We start from the raw sequence: 23465 nt of genomic DNA, 5'->3' as shown, positions 1-23465 counted from the left end.
ACAGCACCTCCAGAAGAACAGCGCCCCCTAATGCCAGGTTTAGGCACCAATGTCACATGGCATGAATATGCTTTGGGGACAAGATGGTAAATTGAATTCCCATGAAGTGTCCATTTCCCTTAGCCTGTTGCCCCAGCGTTCCCGCCGCTCCTTTGACACTGACAACACTGCTGGGCTTGTTTAAGCCTGTCAGCACAGCCGTTATGCAGCAGGGCTAGAGTTTATTCCAGCCAGTGCATTTGAAAATGGTGCTTTAACCTCAGTCAATCGCTTTAAGGAGATGTCATGTCTCCCATTGCTCACCAGCGATCTCCCCGTTCTCAGCCTTCTTCTAACTCTGCTCCAGCTGCTGCTAACCTCGCTGGTGCTCAGAATACCCTGCACCATGGGGAGGGCTTTTTCCATTCATCTCCTGTGTAATTTCCCACCCCCTGGTGATCCTCCTTCTCCATCCTGTAGCTACATCTATATTTACTGCATCCATTTTTTGCCATGGAAATGGCTCTCTCAAAATAATCATTATTGCTTCTCTGCAGGAATCAAAGGAGATAGGGATGGAGAGGGGAATACTGTGTTCTCTTGGTGGATGCATTTAAGGTCATTTCACAGTGTGCAGGTGTCTCCTGTAATAGACTTGAGCTGGTTCCCTTGTTGATAGATTCCCAAGAGCACAGCAATGGATTGTCTACCACATGGATTCTTTCAATCAGGGATTGGATGTCTGCCTACAAGAGAGGATCTAGCTCCACTATCAATTGTCATCATGCTAAACTGGGGCTGGAAGAGTCCCATGGGGATGGAGGCCAGGAAGTATAGACAGAGGCAGGAATTATTGGGTGGGGTTCTCTGACCTGTGTTATGCAGGATGTCAGATTACAGGGTCATAATGGTTCCTTCTAGCCTTAAAATCTATGCCCAAGGGGTCCATGGAGAATAAACCCTCCTCTTACTCCAGGGGTTGATCTTTCCTGTCCAGGCCGATGGCCCAGTACCTGGGGAGGGGGAGTGAGGTGGGGAATGCTTGTTCTACAGCTTTGTATAGCATACCTGCTCTGGGAGATAGTTAGCAGATGTCCGTCCATAAGGCTGGCAACACCCCCTGCACAACCACAGAACTCCCTTAAAGAAAAAAATGATTAGCTGGAAATTAGATGGCAGAGTTTCCAAAGCTTGCTGACTAAATAGAGAGAGAGAGAGAGAGAGAGAGAGAGAGAGAGAGAGAGAGAGTGTCTGTGCTGTTCAACATATTCGTTAATGATCTGGAAAAGGGACTGAACAGAGACGTGGCCAAGTTTGCATAAAATACAAAATTATGCAAACTAGTTAAGTCCAAAGCTGACTGTCAAGAGTTTCAAAGGGATCTCACAAAATTGTGTAACTGGGCAACAAAAAGGCAGATGACATTCAACATTGATAAGTGCAAAGTAATGCACATTGGAAAAAATAACCCCAGCTACATGTATATAATGATGGGTTTAGAATTAGCTGTTACCACTCAAGAAAAAGATCTTGGAGTCACGGTGAAAAGTGCTCTGAAAATATCTGCTCAATGAACAGCAGCAGTCGGAAAGGCTAACAGAATGTTAAGAACTATTAGAAATGAGATACAACGTAAGATAGAAAATATCCTAATGCCACTGTATAAATCCAGGGTGCACTCACACCTTGAATACTCTGTTCAGCTCTGGTCACCCCATCTCAAACAGCAGAGGTACAAAGAAGGGCAACAGAGATGATCACTGTGCGGAATGGCTTTGATGTAAGGAAAGGCTAGAAAGATTAGGGCTTTTCAGCTTACAAAAGAGATGATTTAGGAGGATATGGTAGAGTTCTATAAAATCATGGATGGTGTGGAGAAAGAATAGAGAAGTGTTATTTACCCAGTCTCACAACACAAAAAGCCACGGGGCACCTGATGAAATGAATAGGCAGCAGGGTTAATACAAACAAGAGGAAATACTTTTTCACACTTCACTCACTTAACCTTGGAACTCATTGCCATGGGGATGTTGTGATGGCCAAAAGTATAACTGGGTTAAAAAAAGAACAAGGTGAGTTCATGGAGGATAGGTCCATGAATGGCTATTAGCCAAGATGATCAGGGATGCAATTCCAGGCGTGGGGTGATGCTTAACCTCTGACTGCCAGAAGCCAGGAGGGGAAGCCAGGGGTGGATGACTCCAACTGCCCGGTTCTGTACACTCCCCCTGAAGCTCTGGTACTAGCAGGGCCGGCTCCAGGCCCCAGCACACCAAGAGCATGCTTGGGGCGGCATGCCGCAGGGGGCGCTCTGCCAGTTGCCGAGAGGGCAGCAGGTGGCTCTGGTGGACCTCCTGCAGGCGTCCCTGTGGAGGGTCCGCTGGTCCCGCAGCTCCTGTGGAGCATCCGCAGGCACACCTGCGGGAGGTCCACCGAAGCCGCGGGACCGGCGAGCGGCAGAGCGCCCCCAGCCGCGTGCCGTGGTGCTTGGGGCAGTGAAATGGCTAGAGCCGGCCCTGGGTACTGGTCACTGTCAGAGACAGGCTACTGGGCTAGATGGACCAGCACAGCCATTCTTAGGAAGGACTGAACCCCGAGACACACTATCTCTGCTGCCCATGGAGTCAGGAGGACCTGTTAGAGGGTTGTTTTGTTGGTGGTGGGGTTTGTTCCTTCACCCCCACAGGCAACTGTCCTCCATGATCCTGATGTTACCAGAAGAGCACTTAAGAGAGAAGTTTAGGGATCCCCGCTGCCAAAGCAAGTTCGATTTCCCTGAATTCGGGTCTATCACCTATAGTCGCAGTAAAACAAGACATTTAAAGATAATTAAAGGGTGAACTAAGAGGATTTATTAACAAAGAAGATATACAGATATAAACCGATACAAAACATACATACAGCAGCTCGGTGGTTTACCAAACAAATGGGCATTAAGCCAGACCCCCAACGAGAATAAGTGGGCTACCGAACAAATAATCTTAACATTACAGTTAGAAGACAAGAGTCTGGGGAACCTCCAGGACCACGCCACCAAGGGATCAGGACCCACAGATGTCTGGAGCAGGTCATAATCACCGGGCGGATTGAAGGCAGGTGGTTGATGTTCTCCTGAAGAACAGTGCAACCCAAACACAGGAACACAGGCTGCCTCCCGGGCGGACAGCAACCTGTCACATTATGTCAGTCCCTCGTATCCTGTCCTCTTACCAGGCAGATTACTTAGGACCATGTGACCCTTTCCCGTTCTTTTTGTCTGAGTTTCCCGCCTTTGCTCAGTTGCCAGGCAGGATTACATAAACATTAACCCATCAAAAATGAGACACTACAAAACGGGCGTCAAAACCAAGCTTATGAGAATGTCACATGGGACTGTGCCAAAATCCTTATTAAAAATCAAGAAATGCCACGTCTTATGCTTCCCTCGTATCCACTAGACCCGGAACGCTGTTGAAGGAGGAAACTAGGCTGGTTTCACAGGATGTGTTCTTGACAAACCCACGTTACCTATTTTTTATAAACCTATTGTCCTCTAGGTCTTACAAATTGATTGTTTAATAATTGGTTCCAGTACTTTTCCAGGTATCAAAGTTAGGTTGAATGATTTATAATTCCCTGGGTCCTCTTTTTCCCCTTTATAAAAGATCACTACTACGTTTGCCCTTCTCCAGGCCTCTGGGACCTCACCTGTCCTCCATTAGAACTGCTGATGATTCTGAGAGTGCTTCTGAGATCGAGGAGCAGAACTTTCTCTTAGGGCCTGGAGTATAAATGCCCAAAGATTTTAGGGTTGCCCCAATCTCTAAGAGTGCATCAGAATGGAGGATAAAAGATTGCCCCGGGATTCCTGCTGGACCTGTGGCTGTGACAGTGCCCCGGAGGGAAGTCACTTTGGGAAGGAAGCTCATGAAGAAGGAGTTGCTGACCCTGAGCTTTGTAGAAATGGGGCAGGAGGTGAGATTAGCAGCCATGTGTGATCATTTATGGATGCTCCTTGAGCTTTGCAGTCCCACCCCTCCTGCATGGCATGTGCTGGGGGGTGTAATAGCACCACGAGCAAGTTCTGTAGCAACCGCTCTGTTGGGCTTCTCATCAGTCGATTTCAAAGCGCTTTACAAAGGTGGGCCCAGATCACTAGCTCCATTTTACAGAGGGGAAAACTGAGGCAAAAGATGACGTGACGTGTCCACAATAATGCAGCAGCCAAGTGTCAGAGCCAGGAACACAGTCTGGTCTCCTGCACGCCAAGCCAGTGCTCTACCCACTAGGTCACATTGCCTCTCATGTTCTAATAATGTTACCTGAAAAAAAATCAATTTAAAATGTCACCCTTTTCAGGCCTGGTTCTTTTGTGACAACCCCCTTGGATGCTGCCTTCTCGCCCCCCTGCTGGGGTTGCTTTCTCTCTCTCTCTGTGCCATCTGCTGCTCTAATTAGCTCTCATCCCTGGGAAGTTTGTTTTCACCGGATTGCTTTGCCACCTCGCTGTTCCTGGAGAAGGCCTGCGTGGGAAGGCCATTTTACGCATCGCTGTTCCCATCCAAGCAGCCATTAAGCAGCATTCTTGGTTTGCTGCAGTGTCGTGTGCTTCAGAAAGACCCCAGAGGAACGGGGGTGGGAGGGTGGAAATGGAAATGAGCCAGACGCTGCTCAGCTGGCAGTGGAATGGCTGGCCTTGTGTGTGATGAGTTTGGTGGGTCTCTGCCCAGTTCTCTGTGGACAGGGGCTGACATCACCATATCCAGCCCACCTGGCAGGACTGGCCCCTCTCTTGCAGCGTCAAGAGAGACCCTTTCCCCAGACTCTGAAACAGCCTGTATCATGAGGGCACACACACGCCCAGCCCCCGCTCTCACCTGCAGCTGACTCTCGCCCTAAGAAACACTATCGTGTGGCTGGGCAACAGGGGAACCCAGACGTCACCTGGCCGTGGCTGTGAAGGAACACACCTGTTTGCTGCAGACAGCGCTAGTGAATGAGGCCCGGAGGAGGTCTGGGCAGGAAATCACAGCTGTTCATCTCCTGCCCATCTGCGTAAACTTCCTCCACTGCAAAAATCAATTTGCTCTCTAAAACCGATCAGGGTAAAGTGCATGTTACAGCTACCACGGAAATGATCTTAGTCAGTTAGAGGGGGACCACACACCGCATAACCTGATCACTGCTGTGACCACATGGGCTGCGTGTGGTCTGGAATCGCAGGCCCCGAGCAGGTGCAGTCAATTACAGGATCAGCCCTTACTTAGTAATTGGTATTACTTCGTACCACACTCCTCATGCCAGCTACCCCTCTGGCTTAAAGACTGGACTCTTCGTGGATTTAGCTTCATTAACGACATACCCTGCAATGAAATAATTATCACATCAGAGAAGAGAGATCACAGCCTTGTGCATTAAACGCTGCACATTCACAAGCCAAAAACTGATTGTCTTAATTAAAGAGACGTTGTCAGGTGAGAGATTACAGAGTTGAAAAGCCTCTTTTACTAACAACCACTTAGACTGGTCCAAGGAAGAGAATTTAAAGAGACACCATCCCCTTAAATTCAGCGCCCACCATTTCGGAAAAGAAACATTTTTATAAAAGCCAAAAGCAACATGTTTTTTTAAAACATTCCAGTGAAAACAGTCATTTATATAACAACAAACTCTCCCCCTGTCATAACTCTCCTACTCAGATCTGAACCTTAGAGTTCAGAACATGAGAAGCTAGCATGAAACCTCCAGACTTAATTACCAGCTTGGATCTGATATCGCTGCCACCAGCCAGAGAATTCCAGTGTCTGGCTCACTGTGGTCTCCCCAAAACCTTCCCTGGGGGACCCCAAGACTCAGATTCCTTGAGTCTCACAACAAGGGGAATAAACCATTTCCCTTCCCCCTCCTCCCCTCCAGGTGTTCCCTCCCTGGGTTCCTGGAGAGATATACAGATTCAAGCTCTGTGAATCTAAACAAAGGGATTCCACCCTTCCCCCCCTTCTCTGTTCCTGTTAAGTACAGACTCAATTCCCTCGAGCCTCAACAAGGGGAAAAAAACAAACAGGCCTTCAAAAGCAAAACTTTATATAAAAAGAAAGAAAAAGACATAAAAATGGTCTCTGTATCAAGGTGACAATATACAGGGTCAATTGCTTAAAGGAAAAAATGAATAAACAGCCTTATCCAAACAGAATACAATTTAACACATTCCAGCAACTACACACATGTAAATACAAAAAAACAATATAAACCTATTGTCTTACTATCCTTGTACTTACAACTTGGAAACAGAAGATTAGAAAGCCTGAAGATAGAGAGATCACTCTCAGAGCCGAGAGGGTCACCGAACCAAGACAAAGAACAAAAGAACTTACACCCAAACTTCCCTCCACCCAGTTTTGAAAGTATCTTGTCTCCTGATTGGTCCTCTGGTCAGGTGTTTCAGGTCACTGTTTGTTAACCTTTTTATAAGTGAAAGAGATATTAACCCTTAGCTATCTGTTTATGACACCCCCATAGGGGCTGAAACACTGAGACTGCAGGGCCAAGAACCTGACAGGACTTAGCAACAAAAATGATTGTCATTGTCCAAGCCCAGAGAAATAAAAGTAACCGAAGAACATCTCCAGTGTCAAGGACAATGGGAGAGAGGAACTGCCAGACTGGATCAGTCTCACCATCCATCTTGTCCAATCAGGGGTGCCAGAACAGGGGGGCCAGGGGGCCATGGCCCCATCATTTTTAAAAGTGGGAGGGCGATGGCCTGCAACTTTGTAGTGGCTGTAAGGGTGAGCGGCTATAAGGGTGACAGGGAGGGATGAGGGGAGGGAGAGGAGTGAGCAGGGGCGGAAAGAGGTGGGGCGGGGGCTTGGGAGAAGAGGTGGAGTGGGGGTGGGGCCTGGAGTGGAGTAGGGGTGTTGAGCACCCCCGCGGCAAGATGAGAAGTCATTGCCTATGGTCGCAGTGGTGCCCCGAATTCTTGCAGCTGCATATACTGCATATGTCTACAGGATGCCCCTGATACTAGGGAGGTAGATTGTGTGAAGAAGTTTGTATGCCCAGTAATTCCTTCACTTTAACCTATTTGCTTTAGTAAATGTCGTCCTCCTTTGGAGCCTTGCTCCAAGGGACACACAGACTTGGCCACAGTGCGGAATACTGTGGAAAAGCCCATCCAACAGCCTGAGTCACAAGGCAAACAGATTCGTGTGCACACTGATGGCCCATCAGATAGATCCTTCAAGAAAGGCGGTTGTGGTGTCTTCATGCAGTGGCCTATTGGAAGGAGACCGAGTTCAGGCCATAGCATCTTGAACTAAATGGCCACACTGAAAGCTTTCTTCACCACACTGCAAGAAATACACAGAGCAGGAATAGAGGTGGATGTCATGATGTTTGTTAACTTGCAAGTGGCAGTTCTTGGTTCCTTCTGGAGAAACCAGAATCCCAACAACAAGGCAATTCATAAGAGGACTTGGAAAGCAAGACAATACGTTGACTTTTCAGTGCATTCCATCACAATTTGATGTATATGGGAATGTATAGGGCCCTTCTGGCCTTAAAGTCTGTGAGTCTATGAAGTAACTGATGGCCAAAACAGGAAGATTGGAAACGCAGCTGAAATGACAAAGGCTGAGGATATTGACACCCTTAAAAGGGAAATATTGGCTGAAATAAATGGTCACAAGATGGAAGCTCCTCCGACTGATATCAAAGCATCTCAGAAAATCAGGGCTCATTGCAGGACTGAAAACCAACAGAGATGGGACCAAGAGCATCTCTGCGTGATGTGTTAGGAGCTGGCTTTGAAACCTGCCCACGCTTTTGAAGGTAATATTCTAAGGAAAGTGAAGCTTTTCAGATTGGATACCTTGGAGCAAACCTCTACAAAGGACCCTGGATGAGCTGCCAAATTCACTCTTGAACCTCATGTCCTAATCTGGTTATCATGGGACAAAACAACAACAGTGCAATTTTGCCGGTATAACTCTGTCTCCACTAGTGGCTTCTGCCAATCAGGCTGTATCAGTCAGTGATCATACCCCTCCACTCCTGACTGGCACAGCTATGCTAGCAGAAGTCTCCACGCTAGATCTGGCCTAAGATGAAGTCAGTGAGCTAGAGAAATACATTGCACTAGTTTACAACGTACCGGTTTTTTTTTGGGATGACCACGTCATTTTCAAGGAAGAATCTAACATACTCTTTGCCACTGACGAGGCCAAGAACTTAGTGGGATCCTTGAGGGGGGTCAAGAGGCATGCAGATAAGGGGGATCCAGTGTATATAGATTTTCAGAAAGCCTTTGACAAGGTTCTTCACCAAAGGCTCTTAAGCAAAGCAATCTGTCATGGGATAAGAGGGAAGGTCCTCTCATGGATCAGTAACTGTTTAAAAGATAGGAAAAAGATAGGGTAGGAATAAAGGGTCAGTTTTCAGAATGGAGAGCAGTAAATAGTGGTGGGCCAGGATACCCTGTGCCAGATACTAAGGGTGTGTCTACATGGGAAAGTTATACCAGTATAATTATACCCTGTGTGGACACTCTTAGGCCGTTTTTTTCAGTTTAGCTTAAATCCCTTCCACAGTGATGTAAGCAACACTAAGGGTACGTCCAGACTACCTGCCATATTGGTGGGTAGCGGTCAATTTATCGATATATCGAAGAGACACAATATATCGATCCCCGAACACGCACCCCATCGACTCTGGAACTCCACTGGAGTGAACGGCAGTAGCGGAGTCAATGGGGGAGCCGTGGCCGTCGATCCCACACCGTGAGGACGGGAGATAAATCGGAATAAGATACATCAACTTCAGCTATGGTATTCCCGTAGCTGAAGTTGCGTGTCTTTCATCAACACCTCCCCAGTGTAGACCAGGCCTAAAACAAGGCCATTCTTATACCAGAATAAGAGTGTTCACGCAGGGAGTGATCCCCATAGGAAGGTACTGACTTATATTCCTCCTGTAGCTTCCACCGGTATAAATTTCCTGTGTAGAAAAGCCCCCAGGGCCCCAGACCACAGATACAACAGTGGCAGGCATGGTATAAGACCCCTCATAGATTAGAACAGAACAGAGGTTGGGGTCCATGCAGTACACACTAGACAGAAAATCCCCAAGTAACCCTTGCCCCAGCTGCCCCACTGGGCTGTCGGGGGGCTTGCCCCTGTCCCTGTAGGACAGTGAGCACTTGTGACCACCGGGGAGTGTGTTTTATGGGACGCCCTCTCTGGGCCCAATCTACAGGGGGAGGAGCCTGCTGTAAGGCCCTCATTACAGAGCTTTAGTTCAAGCTGTAGCTGCTGCTGCTTATAGCGCTGGAGGTGCTTGGTACAAGCCCAGGTGTGTCAGCCAAAAGGGCAGCCCTCGTACACGCCCAACATCAAATGGAGGCGATGGGCAGTGAGGGTGCTCAGCACCGTGCAGGATCAGGCCTTTGATTGTCTGTGGGGGGGGCTCTGAGATCCTCTGCTGAAAACTGCAACATCCAGCAAGTGCAAACTGTCATTCAACGTGTGAAGTACGAAGCACTCCCCTTCCATTTACACACGGAACGAGACCGGTTTGCCTTTCAGGCACCCAGAAATCTAGGTTAAACCCAGCTCCACTGAAACATTTCAATCAACAATATATGCGTTTTCTCTCCGGCTGGCGTGCCAGATGAAGTGTGTAATTATCACACTTTGGTGGCGCAGTGAGACTGTTGCAGCTCCGAACTGCAGAGGCAGCTAAGCTCTATCCAGGCAATTAGCGATGCCAGCCGGAGAAATATTAATGGGATTAAAATGGTATCAGCTCTTCTGTAAATAAGAACACTCACTGATGGCTCCAGCCCTTGCCGTATGTTCTCCTGCGCACGGATGCGCTTCGGCATTGTTTCAAAAGCAGGGACAGGTCTTGCCCTGAGCACGGGGGGACCACACGATGCCAAGGTTGGTTTAAAAAAAGAAACAAAGATGCTCATTAAAAGTAAAACCCAGCAGGCAAAGCTACCTCGGTCTGGTATGATTCTCAACAGGAACCAGGTGGCCAAAGGCGCACACATTTGAGGCTCCTTTCCCTTTCCAGAGTTACCGTGGCCAAGTGCAGGGAGCTGTCTGTTAGTTAAGCTGTAATGCAGAAGAGGTCCTTTCGTTGGCATTAGCACATGCGTGTGTAACACAGACAGACCCTGGGCGTCGGCTGGCAGGATTGAACCTGGGGTCTCTGAAGCTTAGTGCATGAGCCTTTACTGCATGAGCTAAAAGCCACGTGACTCTTAGCTAAGTCTGTACCGACTCATTAATTTCTAAGTGGTCTCGGTGCCACTAGTGGGGGACAGCGCACCACACCCAGCAGGCGCGGGTTACGAGCTCGCACACACACATTGGTTCTAATTGCAAGGAATCTGCAGGGGGATGAATTTTTCATTAAAACCAGGACATTTCTTTATGCTTGCCCATGCAAACAAATCTGTCTCAGCCAATCAGAATGGAGACGTTCAACCTGGCCATATTGGTTGGCTCGCCAGTTATTTCTGTTTGGTTGTGATACGTACGAAAAAGGGGCCCTTCTCTCCTGGCTATGCAGCTTCTGAGAATAAATGGATCCTCATCGTGAATTTACATTCAATCATCGAGAAAGACCGCTGATCTATCCCCTGGCAGTTACTGTGGATGGAAAGCAGATGCCAGGATAATAATTTTGTATAACATCTCTGGGACCTAGGGACGCATTGGTGCCAATTGGCAGTGGGCACAGAGCATGCATATGGTTTAATAAGGACCCCTGGATCAAATAGCTGCATAATAGTTCACTCACGTGTGGCAACTGAGGTCTCCACCATGAGCATAATCACTGAGGAATGTATGTATTGACAATCATTAAGGAATTAAGTCTATACGCTAAAAATTATGTTCTTAAGATCTTGGAGTTAAGGCAGGTCACCAGGCAGTGACATTCCTCAGAGGTGTTCCTTTCAGGCAGGAAATAACTAAGACTTATCTCCTTGTATATTGTATATACTTGTGTATTGTAGGCCTATTTGCATATGGACCCAGATGTGAATTAAGCAACTGCAAAATCTACAAAAGAATAAATCTATAGGAAGAAACGAAAAGCAGGGGGTGTCCTATTTATAAATAAAGACATCAGCTTATTCTGGAATATCTTGGAGTGCAATGGGGCACACTGAATCCTTCAAGTAGAGGCAAACTGATAGAACACGTCTCATGAAAGAAGGGTCCCAGCCAGCCCAGGTGTAAAGCACTGCAAGGATTTTGGGTGAGCAATACTTGGTTAGACAGATGAGTATCCTGTTAATTAACTCTAGGCTCTAGGACGCGTGTTATGATTTGATTCTATATGTAACTGTGTGCTTCCAATCCTTCTACCTGGCTTCTCACTTGGACCTCCATGCTTTGTATGTGATTTCACTATCAGCATATCTCCGTGCTGTGTGTTCAGCAGACTGGTGATCTGTGGGGGAATTGGTAAGCTGGGGTGCACTGGTTCTTTGGAACCAACGGATTGGTGAATACTGCCAGCGTCCCAGGGCTAAACACTCCATGGAGATTCTCAGAGGGCAAGGAGGTTGGGGTGTGTAAATCACTAACCTTAGAGTGTCATTGGGGCCTGAAGGGGAGGGCTTGCATTGTCAGTGGCTAGTGGAGCTGATGCATAGCGGCCACTGTCAAAGCTTCCTCACATGAAGGCCAGGGGATAGTGAGGTGCCTCGCAACCCTGGGTACCCTCAGGAGGCATCACAACCTTCCCAGCTGCTTTCCAGGACGATTTGGCTGCAGCCGGCTGTGAGAGAGAGAAAGGAATCCCAAAGCAGACAGACGCAGTGTGAGGTCCTAGGCTGCCAGCACTTCTGTATTGCCAGCAGGAAGTTCAGGCTGGGTTTCCACTGGGGGAGCCTGTGAAGCTGGGCACTGCAGGAAGTACCGCCCAGCAGGCCCTGCTGGGCGGTACTTCCTGCAGTGCCCAGGGTTCAGGTAGAGACTAGCAAGCAGCAACTTGTTGCTCAGACAAGACTAGATAGAAAGCGGGATATTTACATATATATATAGTTATATGGTCACCAGCCAATCAGGGTCAAGCTCATGTGGCCAATCAGGAAGCAGGTGGCAGACCCTGGAAGCTGGCCTACCCATGTCTGTGAATCCCCTGGTGATGGGATAAGTCAGTGAGGCACAGTGGCCTAGGCTGCTTCCCGAGGACCTAGCAGCCCTGGGTTTGAGACCATGGTCCTGACACCTGGCTTTATTGCTCTGCTCTGCCTCAGCCTTCCTGGGTGACCTAGAGCCCAGCATAGGCTCCTAACTCCCATTGATTCCAGAGGAATTTAGGAGCCTAAATACCACTGAGGCTCTGTGTTTTACCCTCTCTGCCTCAGTTCCCCATCTGAACAATGGGCGCAACAGCTCATCCCTGGCTCACAGAGGTGTCAGGGGGAAATGCATTACTGATTGAGCTTTGCTCGGGGGCTTCAGTGGCGGGAGCCAGAGAAGTAGGTCAGCTAATTGTTTCCTGTATAGAGCAATGCCCCGCCCCACTAGCTTTCTGTGCCAGGCCCTCTCCAGCAGCACAGAGCTCAGCCCTGCTGCCTCATTGCCAGAGGTGGGAGCTGGTCCATTTATTTAGATAGGAGGAAGTTTTAATTGCAGGTGGCAGCAGTGTAAACACAAACAATAAGAGGCTTAGCGGGATCGAATAACCCGCCTCATTCCATTGAAACTAAGCTGGCCGTGTAATTAGAGAGTCACGTGCGTAGTTATGCAAAAGGCAGCCATGGACCTCTGCGTTCCAGTGCCCACGGCTGGAGTGGGAGCAGCGTCTCTGGAGAGCGGATGGGAGAGCTGCTGTTGGAATCGCCGCATCTGGAGAAAATTAAGCTGAGCAGTGACTGTCGGGGCTGGACAGCTCCTCAGATTTCACACACACACACACACACCCCGCAGGTATGGGCCTGATCGCTACCTAGAGGGGGGAGACAGCCAGGGAAGCTGCAGAAAATGATGTGTTCCCGCCCCCAACGCCAACGGCCTAGACTTGCATAGAAGGCCCAGCACATGACAATTCTACGAGTTTGAAGATGAATGATTGCACCTGTCCCAAGGATCAACCCCACCTAACGGCTGTGCAGCAGTCTGGGTGAAATGGGCCGCTGGGAAACCACCCGTTTCCCGGAGACATCACAAAATCCATCATTGCAAGTGGCTTTAACTGGTCCCTTTGTCATTGTCTCAGCAGAAACTGGGTCATGGAGAATGAACTTGCCTGGACAGACGGCTGGCCCCTCTAAGTCAGGCGTGGGAAATATGGGGGCAATGGGGTAGGGGAGGCCACACATGCTGCGGGGTTAGATAGGGAATTCAGTGCCATCAAGCCAGCAACCTTCATAGTCCTGCATCCACTTTAAATGAAAATGAGAGAAGATATCAAAGAAACCCACCACAGCAGCATTTAACTTCAAAATGGGGAACTGCACAAGAGTGAGGAGGCTAGTGAAATGGAAGAAAAAAAAAGGAGCCGTCACCAGAGTGAAATGCCTGCAAACTGCATGGAAACATTTTTAAAACACCATAACAGAGGCTCAAACTAAATGTATACCCCAAATAAAAACAGCAAGAGGACCAAAAAAATGCCACCATGGCTAAACAGAGTAAAAGATTCAGAGACAAAAAGAATCCTTTAAAAACGGGACATTAAATCCTACTGAGGGAAATATAAAGGACTCTAAACTTGTTTGTGGGGGGTGGATGGGGAAAGTTATTCCTAACCCTAAAGCTAGGCAAGTGTGTGAAGGCCTTTGTGCACTATGTATCAATGGATTTAGGGCCACGCTATGTGGCTACTAAGAGAGAAACCAAACCATCTCTGGGAAATACAGCTGAGGTCCCAAGAAGTCAGTTGTCCCCAAGAAACAAATCAGAATGAGACTTGTAGCCTCCCTTGGCCCATCTGAGCTCCCAACCCACCCACAGACCCACTGAAATCAGAGTCAGCTGCCAGCAAACCCACGTCAGCCTGAGAGGTCACGGACGCTGCTGTGCAATGATGCTACGCTGGGGTATGTGTGGGGTGGATGGGGAATGATGCCCGGCACATTCAGTCCCAGTTGGGAAGTCACGAGGGGACTGAGAATAGATTGGGGCCTATTTAAATCCCGACGCTACCAGAACAGCAAAAGGCCTCACCCTTCTCTGATGAGGAAAGTTATGGGGGACAACGGATGGAAAACAGGGAGGAGGTTGTACAACACAGAGCCCAAACAAGGTGTCGAGGGGGGAACACCACCTAGAGAGCCCCAGACAATGCCCACTGCTCCGCCAGGGAGTCCGTGGAAGCAGCCCCTGACTCAATACATGCACGGTCGAGGGACCGTAAAGAGTGCCAGTCTCTGGAGGTCCTATCTCCCCAGTGTTCAGGTAGAGCCGGTGCAAGTTTCCCATGTACCAACCCACCTCACAGCCCAATGGCGCGCTTGAGCTTGGATGGGTGAGCTCAGTTTCCTTGGCCTCTCTCTACCGAGGCTGCGACCTAGAGCCCTCTGCAAGGTGGCTCCATGTCAACCACTATCTTGGTCAACACCTAGGACCAAACTGGAGTCCTCCAGACACCTATGCCCAGGTCTCTGCCACTCAAGCCGAAGAGCCAGGCTCTCTAGCTGTACCAGACCCCTCTCCTTGGTGGATCAGGCACAGAGAGGGACACGTAACACATGCTGACTGGTGTTGTGCCGTCCCACTGCTGTCTGAACTGGGACCCACCTACTCAGGTCCCATAGGTTCCTGAGATGCCTTCAGCTGGTGCTGTTCAACTGTGGCACAGCTGCTGCTGAGCTGGGCTGGATTTGACCCAGTGGTTTAGAGGGGGAAAGTTCCCAGCTCTCAAGCCATAGGGAGGTAGATGTGTTTTTACAGATACCCACACCCCGATCCACCCAGCCTCACCCCTAAGCCATGCTGCCTGGGGCTTGTACCCTCTGTCATAAACATACAGCTAAGGGTAGCATAAAATCCCTCCTTACCTGTAAAGGGTTAAGAAGCTCTGATAACCTGGTTGGCACCTGACCAGAAGGACCAATGGGGAAAGAAGATACTTTCAAATCTAGGGGGGAAGCTTTGTTTTGTGCTGTGCGGGTGTTCTCTTTGGAGACAAAGGGAGAGACCAAGCAAGTAATCCAGCTCCTGCTGAAATGATACATCTAATATTACAGAAATCGTAAGTAATAGCAAGGAAATGCATTAGAGTATCTTTTGTTTTAGCTTGTAAATTTTCCCTGTGCTAAAAAGATGATTTATTCCTGTTTTGTTTTGTTTTTGTAACTTTAAAGTTTTGCCTAGAGGGGAAATCCTCTGTATTTTGAATCGTTTGTTACCCTGTAAAGTTATCTTTCATCCTGATTTTACAGATGTGATTCTTTATTCTTTAAATAATTTCTTCTTTTAAGAATCTGATTGATTTTTCATTGTTCTTAAAACCAAGGGTTTGGGTCTGTGTTCACCTGTACCAATTGGTGAGAATATTATTCTCAAGGGGGTGCAGGACTTGGGGGAATAATTTGGGGGTAGGACTCCAATTGGTCCTTTCCCTGATTCTTTGTCTAAATCACTCAGTGGCGGCAGCATACTTTTCAAGGACAAGGTGGAATTTGTGCCTTGGAAAAGTTTTTAACTTAAGCTGGCAAAAATAAGCTTAGAGGGTCTTTCACGTGGGTCCCCACATCTGTACCCCAGAGTTTAGAGTGGGGAAGGAACCCCAACACCCTCAATGGTACAAGGACAGGTGCATAATTACACAACGGCTTGTCCAAGCCATCAGAAGTGCTCAGAACATTCTTATTTGCATTTATGTCACCAGCACGGGGAGCTGGGGCTAAAACCCTGCACAGGGCACTCCTCCCAGACACCTGCCCCCTGCAGGGTCACAGGTAGGACATGGGACTAGGAAACTGGGGTTCTACTCCCATCTCTACCCCTGACCTGCTGTGTGAGCTTGGATAAGTCATGTCCCTAGTCCGTGCCTCAGTTTCCCCCCATGGTGAAACATGGCTGATGGGGTAATACAATTGAGGTAGGCCAAGGATCTCTGCCCCCGCTGCCCAGGGAGATCAGGAAGGTTAATTCAATCCTTTGTCAAGTAGCTGTGAGATGCCAGGGTAGACGGTCCTCTTGAAATGCCCATCATTGACTTACTGACGACAGTCCCATGCCCTCAGTCCCCTCCACAATGATATAATTAAAGGGGAGTGATTAGCCCTCAGCACTATCTCCATTCAGTGAATTAATAACCTCCTTCAAGGGACCGCTCTGAAGGCAAACAGACACGTACATTCGCTGAGCCGAACCTGTCAGCTGGTGCTGGGAACTGACAGTTAACCAGGAAGTGACAGATTCCTGCTCTGCTCAGGTGGGCACTGGGGGATTCCCCACCATAATGAGTGGCTTGGATTTATCGAAGGCATCCAGACAGATGCTACGTCTCATTCACCTCCGAGAGCAGCCACAGAGATAGGGCAGCCTGATGCTGAGAGCCTGCCGGGGAGAGGCAGAGACAACGATGAGCGAAAACCCAGGCTCCAGTACTGCCCTACAGGAGTGGGGGTGTGTATCAGGAGTATGAGTGTGAGAGAGAAAGAAAATAAGATTTAGCCACTTTCCTGTTTTATTAACTTCCTTCTCGGACATCTTGTTACTTTTCCATCAGTTTTCTTGGTGATTCCACCCTGTCCTTGCATCAGTTCATTGGCCAGGGCTGTCCTGTCCTTTTCTGGAGGCAGAGATCTGACCTGCTTAGCAGATGTCTTTGTCCTAGCAGAAAGCCCCACAGAAGCTGCTGGCCTCCCACTCCCCAGACCCGGCTTTATATAAATCTCCCCCAAAATTTTGTTACCTTTTCTGGGGCAGCAGGTTGGCTCCTCTTCAGAGCCCCTGAAATTTGCACTGACACCAGGGTCCCTTTTTCCTCCCCAGGGGCTCCCCAGCAGCTCAGCTCCATCAGAACCAATGCTGGGTTTTGCACTATTAAACCCCACTCCACTCTGCTTTGCTAAAAGAGAGCCCCGCATGCCAAAGCACACAGGGGTTGCCCATCCCTGGCTAATTACAGAGGAAGGGAAGTCTCACACCATCAGTCTTGGGGGGGCACCTTGCTCCCTGCTCCCACTGACTTTGATCCTGGGGAAATCTGACTTTTCCCCTTGGCTTTGCAGGAGACGAATGTGTTTCCTGAGTGACAGGGCCGCTGACGAGTGCACACCAGGATTTCCTCCATGGTGCCAGTGTCACTGCTTCTTTTGGATGCTGTTGGAAGCATCTTTGCCCTGGGGCCGGATTTCCAGCTGCTACAGAGGCTACTGAGCTGAACCAGGTCATCAAATTCAGTGTCTCTGTTTGAACTGGCGACTGAGGGGGGCAGCCCAAGACATGTGTCTAGCTGCAGCCACCCTGCAGGGTTTCTACTGCAGAAGGGAGCAGGCTCCACCTGGGACAGTGAGTTAGCAGGCACAGGTCTGAGCAGCCCTTGAATTCCTACCCCTAATACACATGAGAGCCAACAGCCCCTTGGAAATGAGTCACCTTGGCCTGCAGAGCTAGCATTGTCCTCTGAGCATGGGGGCTGGTAGATCCAACGCTCTGGGCCTCTGTAGTTCCAGCCCTGGAGTTTTTACGGGGTGGCTACCAAGCATGAGGTCCTCATTCCTTGCACCCCCCAAACTCCCATTGACTTAAGTAGATTTTTGGGTGTGCAAAGCAATGCAGGATAGGACCAGAGATAAACGAATAACACCCGCTCCTCAACACAGCTGCAGTCCGGTGACTACAGGGGCGAAGGTCTGAAAGCTAAAAGTGGAGAAAGGTTTTTGCAAAGCTCACATGCAAATTGCACATGCCCACCCCCACCCCATTGCAGTCCAGCCTCCCACAGGTCGGACATCAGCAGGCAGGTGGAAGCACATTGTGGACAATGACATGTGCAAATGAACAATGTCAAACAAACCTTTCCACCTCTGCGATTGCCCCGGTAATGCCAAAGCAGGTGCTTTTAGCCCCGGAGTAGTGGGATGACAGCCCGGTACATGAGCACAAAAGGCAGGTTCTCTGGTATCGAGGCAGAGTGAGTAACTCCATTGTTTGGCTGCCCGATGCAGGAGGAAGGGCCAGGCTCATGCTACGTCATCAGTCCGCCTGCGTTTACGAGGGCTCTTCACGCCCAGGTGAGACAAGCCTTCGCTCTCGGTTCCCCGCGCTGACTCAGCCCTGCCCCGAACCCTTGTGTGCCGAGCACCAGGCTCCCACGCTCCACGGCCGAGCTCTCCCTGAGCGAACGTCTCTCCAAAGGTCGTTGCCATGTCAGCAGCCCGCGCGCTCCGGCAGACGGCGTGGCTTTGTCTAGGCAGGCGGCAGCGTCTCTCCGCACTGCCGAGGAGGGAAACGTCACGAGGCAGAGCCTCAGTTGGTATAAACGAGCCTACGTCCCTCCACCAGCCCTGGGCTTGGCCCCGAACCCACAAACAGCCCATGGCATAGGTATCAGCTCCATGGGGGCTCCTGGGAGCACCCACAGAAAAAAAATAGGAGGGTGCTCAGCACCCACCAGCCACCGCTGTTTGGTGGTGCCCCCAGTTAGATGATTGGGCGGCTGGGGGAGGGGCTTGGGGGGAGAGCAGAGAGCAATGAGCAGGTGGGGGGCTGGGGAGGGGAAGAGAAAAGGCAGAGTGAGGGCGGGACCTTGGGGGAGGGGAGGAGGGCAGAGCAAGGGGGGGCTTTGGGGGAAGAGGGCGGGGCCTTGTGGGAGGAGGGTGGGGCCTTGGGAGAGGGGAGGAGGGCAGCGCAAGGGCGGGGCCTTGGGGAAGGAGGGCGGGGCTTCAGGGGAGGGCCATGCTGGATTCTCCATCGCTGACCATTTTAAAATCGAGATGGGCTGTTTTTGTAAGAGATCAACTCTAGGAATTGCTTTGGGACCCTTCTCTGGCCTGTGCCACACGAGATGATCACAATGGTCCCTTCTGGTCTTGGCCTCTATGACCTGAATTTTCCTTCCTGCTCCCCACCATCATCCTCCAGCCAAGAGCAGACCCAAGCCAGCTTCCCCTCCTTCTGGCAACGCGAGCCACTTGGCGCACATGCCCTCACTTGTGTTTAATTCCTGCCCACTACACCAAGGCAAGAGACCTCCTCCACACTGATCTACTCCTGCCCTGGAAGCACCTCCGGCTAGCAGAACTCAGGTGCTCAGGCCTCTGAGCCCACGAGACTTTAGAAAAGCTCCTGAGATTGGACGGACTGCAAGGGCTCTCGCTGGCTGCCCAAGCACAAACAGCTCCAAAGGACCCAGCCCCTGGGGCACAGGTCAAAGGCGGCAGCAGAGATCTTGGCGTTTGAGAAACTGAGGGGCACTGGTGCGGGGGTGGGGGTCCGCTTCTGCCTCTTTCCAAACCACCAAACTATTTGGAGACCTTCTTCAGGTAAAACACCCAGGGACTGGTTTACAACGGTGGCTCCCGCCCCCGTTACAGCATCTGCAGCTGCTTTGACAGGGTCTTGAGCCCAGCCAGGGGAGACCTCCTCTGGCTCAGCTCTACCAGACTTTGGTTCCTGCATTTTCTCGCCCCCTTCCTGCACCTTTGTACCCTCGGAGTTAATGAGGTCATTAGCTAGCTCTCCCCAGCCTAGCCTCAGTTGATCAGCTGGGCACAATTCCCATATTCAGGTGTGTGCGGGCAGAACTTCATCTGTAAGGAAAGAGGTGCCCTGGCTCAAGAAAATTTTTTTACTTTTATAAATGACGTGGCAAGTCCAGAGGTGCCCAGGGCTGCAAACCGCCTGGCCCAGGGGCGCCCGGGGCTGCGAACCTCCCAGCCACGGCACAAATGAAGCACCATGTGTAGGGCAATGAACAGAGGTTGCAGTGATCAGTGTGCCGGATCAGCGGCTGTTGCCTTGCACGTGGTCACAGGCATATAAAAGAGCTGGGTGGAAGGTGGGTAGACTCTGAGCAAGTTTTGCCCATACAGCTCTGCCAATATACCTCATTTCTTAGCTGCACTGGCCCTGGGCGATACCCAACCCCCTACCAATACCATTTAATTCCCAAAGAACAGACCCACTGCTAGTCCGGTTTAGGGCTCCCTCCCATGTGAACCTCTGCTGATGCTCCTCAACCCCACCCACAGCAGCTCCTGCTGTTCCAGCCCTGGGACCCCATGCACACCTCTCTGCCAATGCATCTCCTCTTGATCTGCAGCCTCACCTCTTATTCCAGCCCTAGAAACATCTCATTGTCCGCCCTGCCAAGGCCCCTCAACCTTAGGCAGACACACGGCTGCTAGACTAACTGGCCGGGCACCCCCACAGTCCAGACTATCAAACTGGAGAATGCCAGATTTCAATGATAGCTTTGGGACGTGCATCAGCCGCCGAAGGAAACCCCCAGACTCATTGTAACTTGTGGCAACCCTGCCAGATGAGAGCCCACATCTCCTGAAAGGCATTAAACCAGGTCCTTAAACATCTCACAGTACTGCAAAGGTCAGGCTGGGTAACGGCACTGTGTATGGAAGGGATGCACCCCACGTGTTGTTATCCTAGATGGCGTGAAGTTTCTCACCCCAAGGACATAAGAACGGCCACATTAGGTCAGACCAAGGGTCCATCTAGCCCAGTGTCCTGTCTTCTGACAGTGGCCAGTGCCTCCTGTGCCAACCACAAGGCACAACCACCCACATCCTGGTCTCCGACACTGACTTTTAAATAGCTGAATGGGCCTGTTGGGAAACGTACTGGGGCAGCACATGGGTTGAAATCAATTCCAATCCCTTCCCCTCCCCTGCTGGCATCACTCGTCAGGGTGAATGAGCAGCGAGTATGTTCATGTCTCCAAAAACCAAATGGTGGGAATACTCAGCAGGGCCCAGCCGCACTTGCCAGAATGCCAGGCACTCTGCAGGCTTTCCCAGGCCCCATGTGGGTGTCTCGGTCAACTGCTCCATGAAACAGCCCAGAGCAATGGGTCCGCACGTCAGCGCCGTGCTCACAGCCAGCCGCCATCCTGCCGAGCGTGGAGGTGTTTGCTCGCTGCCGGCACTCCGGTGTGGCCGAGCGTAGCAGGCTTCCTCTCCTCTGCCCTCCCCTGCCAATGGCTGCTGCAGCCCTGCCATGGTCGGGTCTTCTCATGCCTCCGCCCTCCCCACACCTCATGGTTTGTGTCCGCCCCTTTTGGGAGGATAACGCCTCTTCAGACTTTTCCCTGAGCCTCTAGAGACTCTCTCTAGCATTTGGCTCCTTTCAGGGTTAGAACATCTTTAAAAACTTCAGTTGACTCCGTTCCCCCGCAGGCCGCCCTTCGGGGACCGGCACGCACTGTTCCCAGCCTGTTCCCCCTCCCCCACTCTTTATCTTGAGCCTGACCCTTATCTCAGGGCTCAGTTCCCTTCTCAAAGCCCTGACCCAGTCCTGCCTGCTGCCCAGGGATGGTCCCAGTCCCTTCCCCTTCAGCCCAGCTTTCCTGACCTTTTTCCAGAGCTTCCTCTCAGCAAACAATCCCAGGGCTGCCTCCTCCTCTTCTACCCTTGGAGCAGCCAGCAGTCCTCACCAGGTGGGTCTCATCACAAATTGCTCCTGACCCCTCATCCCGGTGCAACTAAATGCACTTATTGGGCTCTCCAGCTCCTCTTAACCTCTCCAGTGCTGGCATAGGTGGTTTACCCCCATCACACAAAGGTTGTGATTTTAGGTACCCAGTTTCAAAGGGACTTGGTTGTCAGCAGGTGGCTGCTCAACACTTCATGACCGTCAGATCTCCTTCCTGGTGTCTCAGGTTGGCTACCACAAAAATCAAGGCACCTAAAACCCCTAGATGTTTTTGAAATCTTTTTCCAGGGCTTTATGGCAACATACTTTATAGGGATTTCAGCATTATCTGCTGTAACAAACCACAGCTCACTCCAAGTGAGTTAGACCTTTTATTCCTGTGCAGTGGCCAGTTGATCCAAGCTTGTCAGCAATGGAACATTTCATAAAATGTAACCAGCAGAAAGATGATAAAGCACATGTGCAAAAGGTCCCAATAGAAATGCTCATTACTTTCAAGCTGCTGAACCAATTTTCATCAACCATGGCTTATTTCTTTAGATCTCAGTGAGATCTACAAAGCAAACCAAGCACCATTTCTGGCTGAAAGAGCTTGGTTTTGGTTTATTGGAAAGGCTGAAGCTAACTATCAAAATAATGATCTCTTGGCTGGGAGCCGGCAGGGAAAAATCTGAGTTCCAAGGGAACGTGTGTAGGAGAAAGTTATAACCAGCTGACAAGGGGAGGTCAGATTAGAACCTGGGGTCATCCTTAAAGCACACCCTATTTGTATCTGCTGTAATGGACTTGGTTTTCATTTCCTCTTGCGAAGTGCTGAATTGCTAGCTCCTAATGCTTAGTAACAGCAGTAGTTACTTCCCCAAGTTACATAAAGCAGCCGTACTTTCCCCCAGCTTCCTGAGCACATGCTGTATTTCTCCGCTGGCCTCATTTGGTGGTGAAAATTGGGATTTTCTGCCTAAGGCTGATCATTAGCCCAGGCTCCTGCCATGTGACTCTCAGCCGTGCAGTGCAATGCCTGGATTTCCTCAGGAGAAAGGAGGGTGATTCATGGCAGTGTATGATTTGTTCCCACATGTAAATTAAGCTCAGGGCTCACGGTGGACAAGAGTTTGGATCAGGAGCCTGGTTGATTCGTTACCTAGACCTGTGTTACAATGTGACTAACTTCCCTGGCTCAGGATGTGTCATTGCTGCAGGAAATGGGAGTTGCGATTGCTTTTATAAACAGATATACAAGGTTGGGTCCTCTCCTGCCCTTATCCTGTGCAGCTGCCATGCAGAAATCCTAAGTGGCCCTAATTCTCAATTCTCCCTTCTCTTTCAGAGGCACCGGGATGAAAAGCAACAACCTCTGCCAGGTGATAGGCCAAGGACACCATCGTTCACCTTGCAAAGAACACCTTATCGTCCTTCCAGTCAGAGACTGCCAGTTGCCATGTCTGTCCAGCGCCTAACACACACACAAATGAGCAATCACAAAGCTGTGGTAAATCAGGACAGTTGCCTTTTCCCCCAGACTTTAAAATTGCTGGCTGGATGAGAAACAGCCTTGTGAGCAGTATGCAGGCTGCCTTTCCATCACAAGTGTGTGCATTTGTGGTATGGCAGTCAGAACACAACACTGGCATCTGTTCCAGCTTCGCCACTGATTTGCTGTGTGACCCTGAGCATGTCCTTAAATCTCTCTCCATGGCCTTAGAAACAGCCATTGTGAGACTTATTTACTTCCCATGGGGATTAATGGCGTGTGTACAAAGCACATTGAGAACCGCTGGTGAATGGGATTAGCAGGTGTTAGGAATTGCTCGAGTTTACCTGCAGCCTTACTCAAGGAAGCAGTGGGTTGTCTCTGTCAAATGGCCAAAGCAGCAACCAGACTCTGGCACTGAATTATCATATGGGAAGCCCTCTGCGTTC

Source organism: Gopherus flavomarginatus, chromosome 6 (assembly GCF_025201925.1).
Source record: "Gopherus flavomarginatus isolate rGopFla2 chromosome 6, rGopFla2.mat.asm, whole genome shotgun sequence".
Lineage (NCBI taxonomy): Eukaryota > Metazoa > Chordata > Testudines > Testudinidae > Gopherus > Gopherus flavomarginatus.
This window is presented reverse-complemented; position numbering follows the sequence as displayed.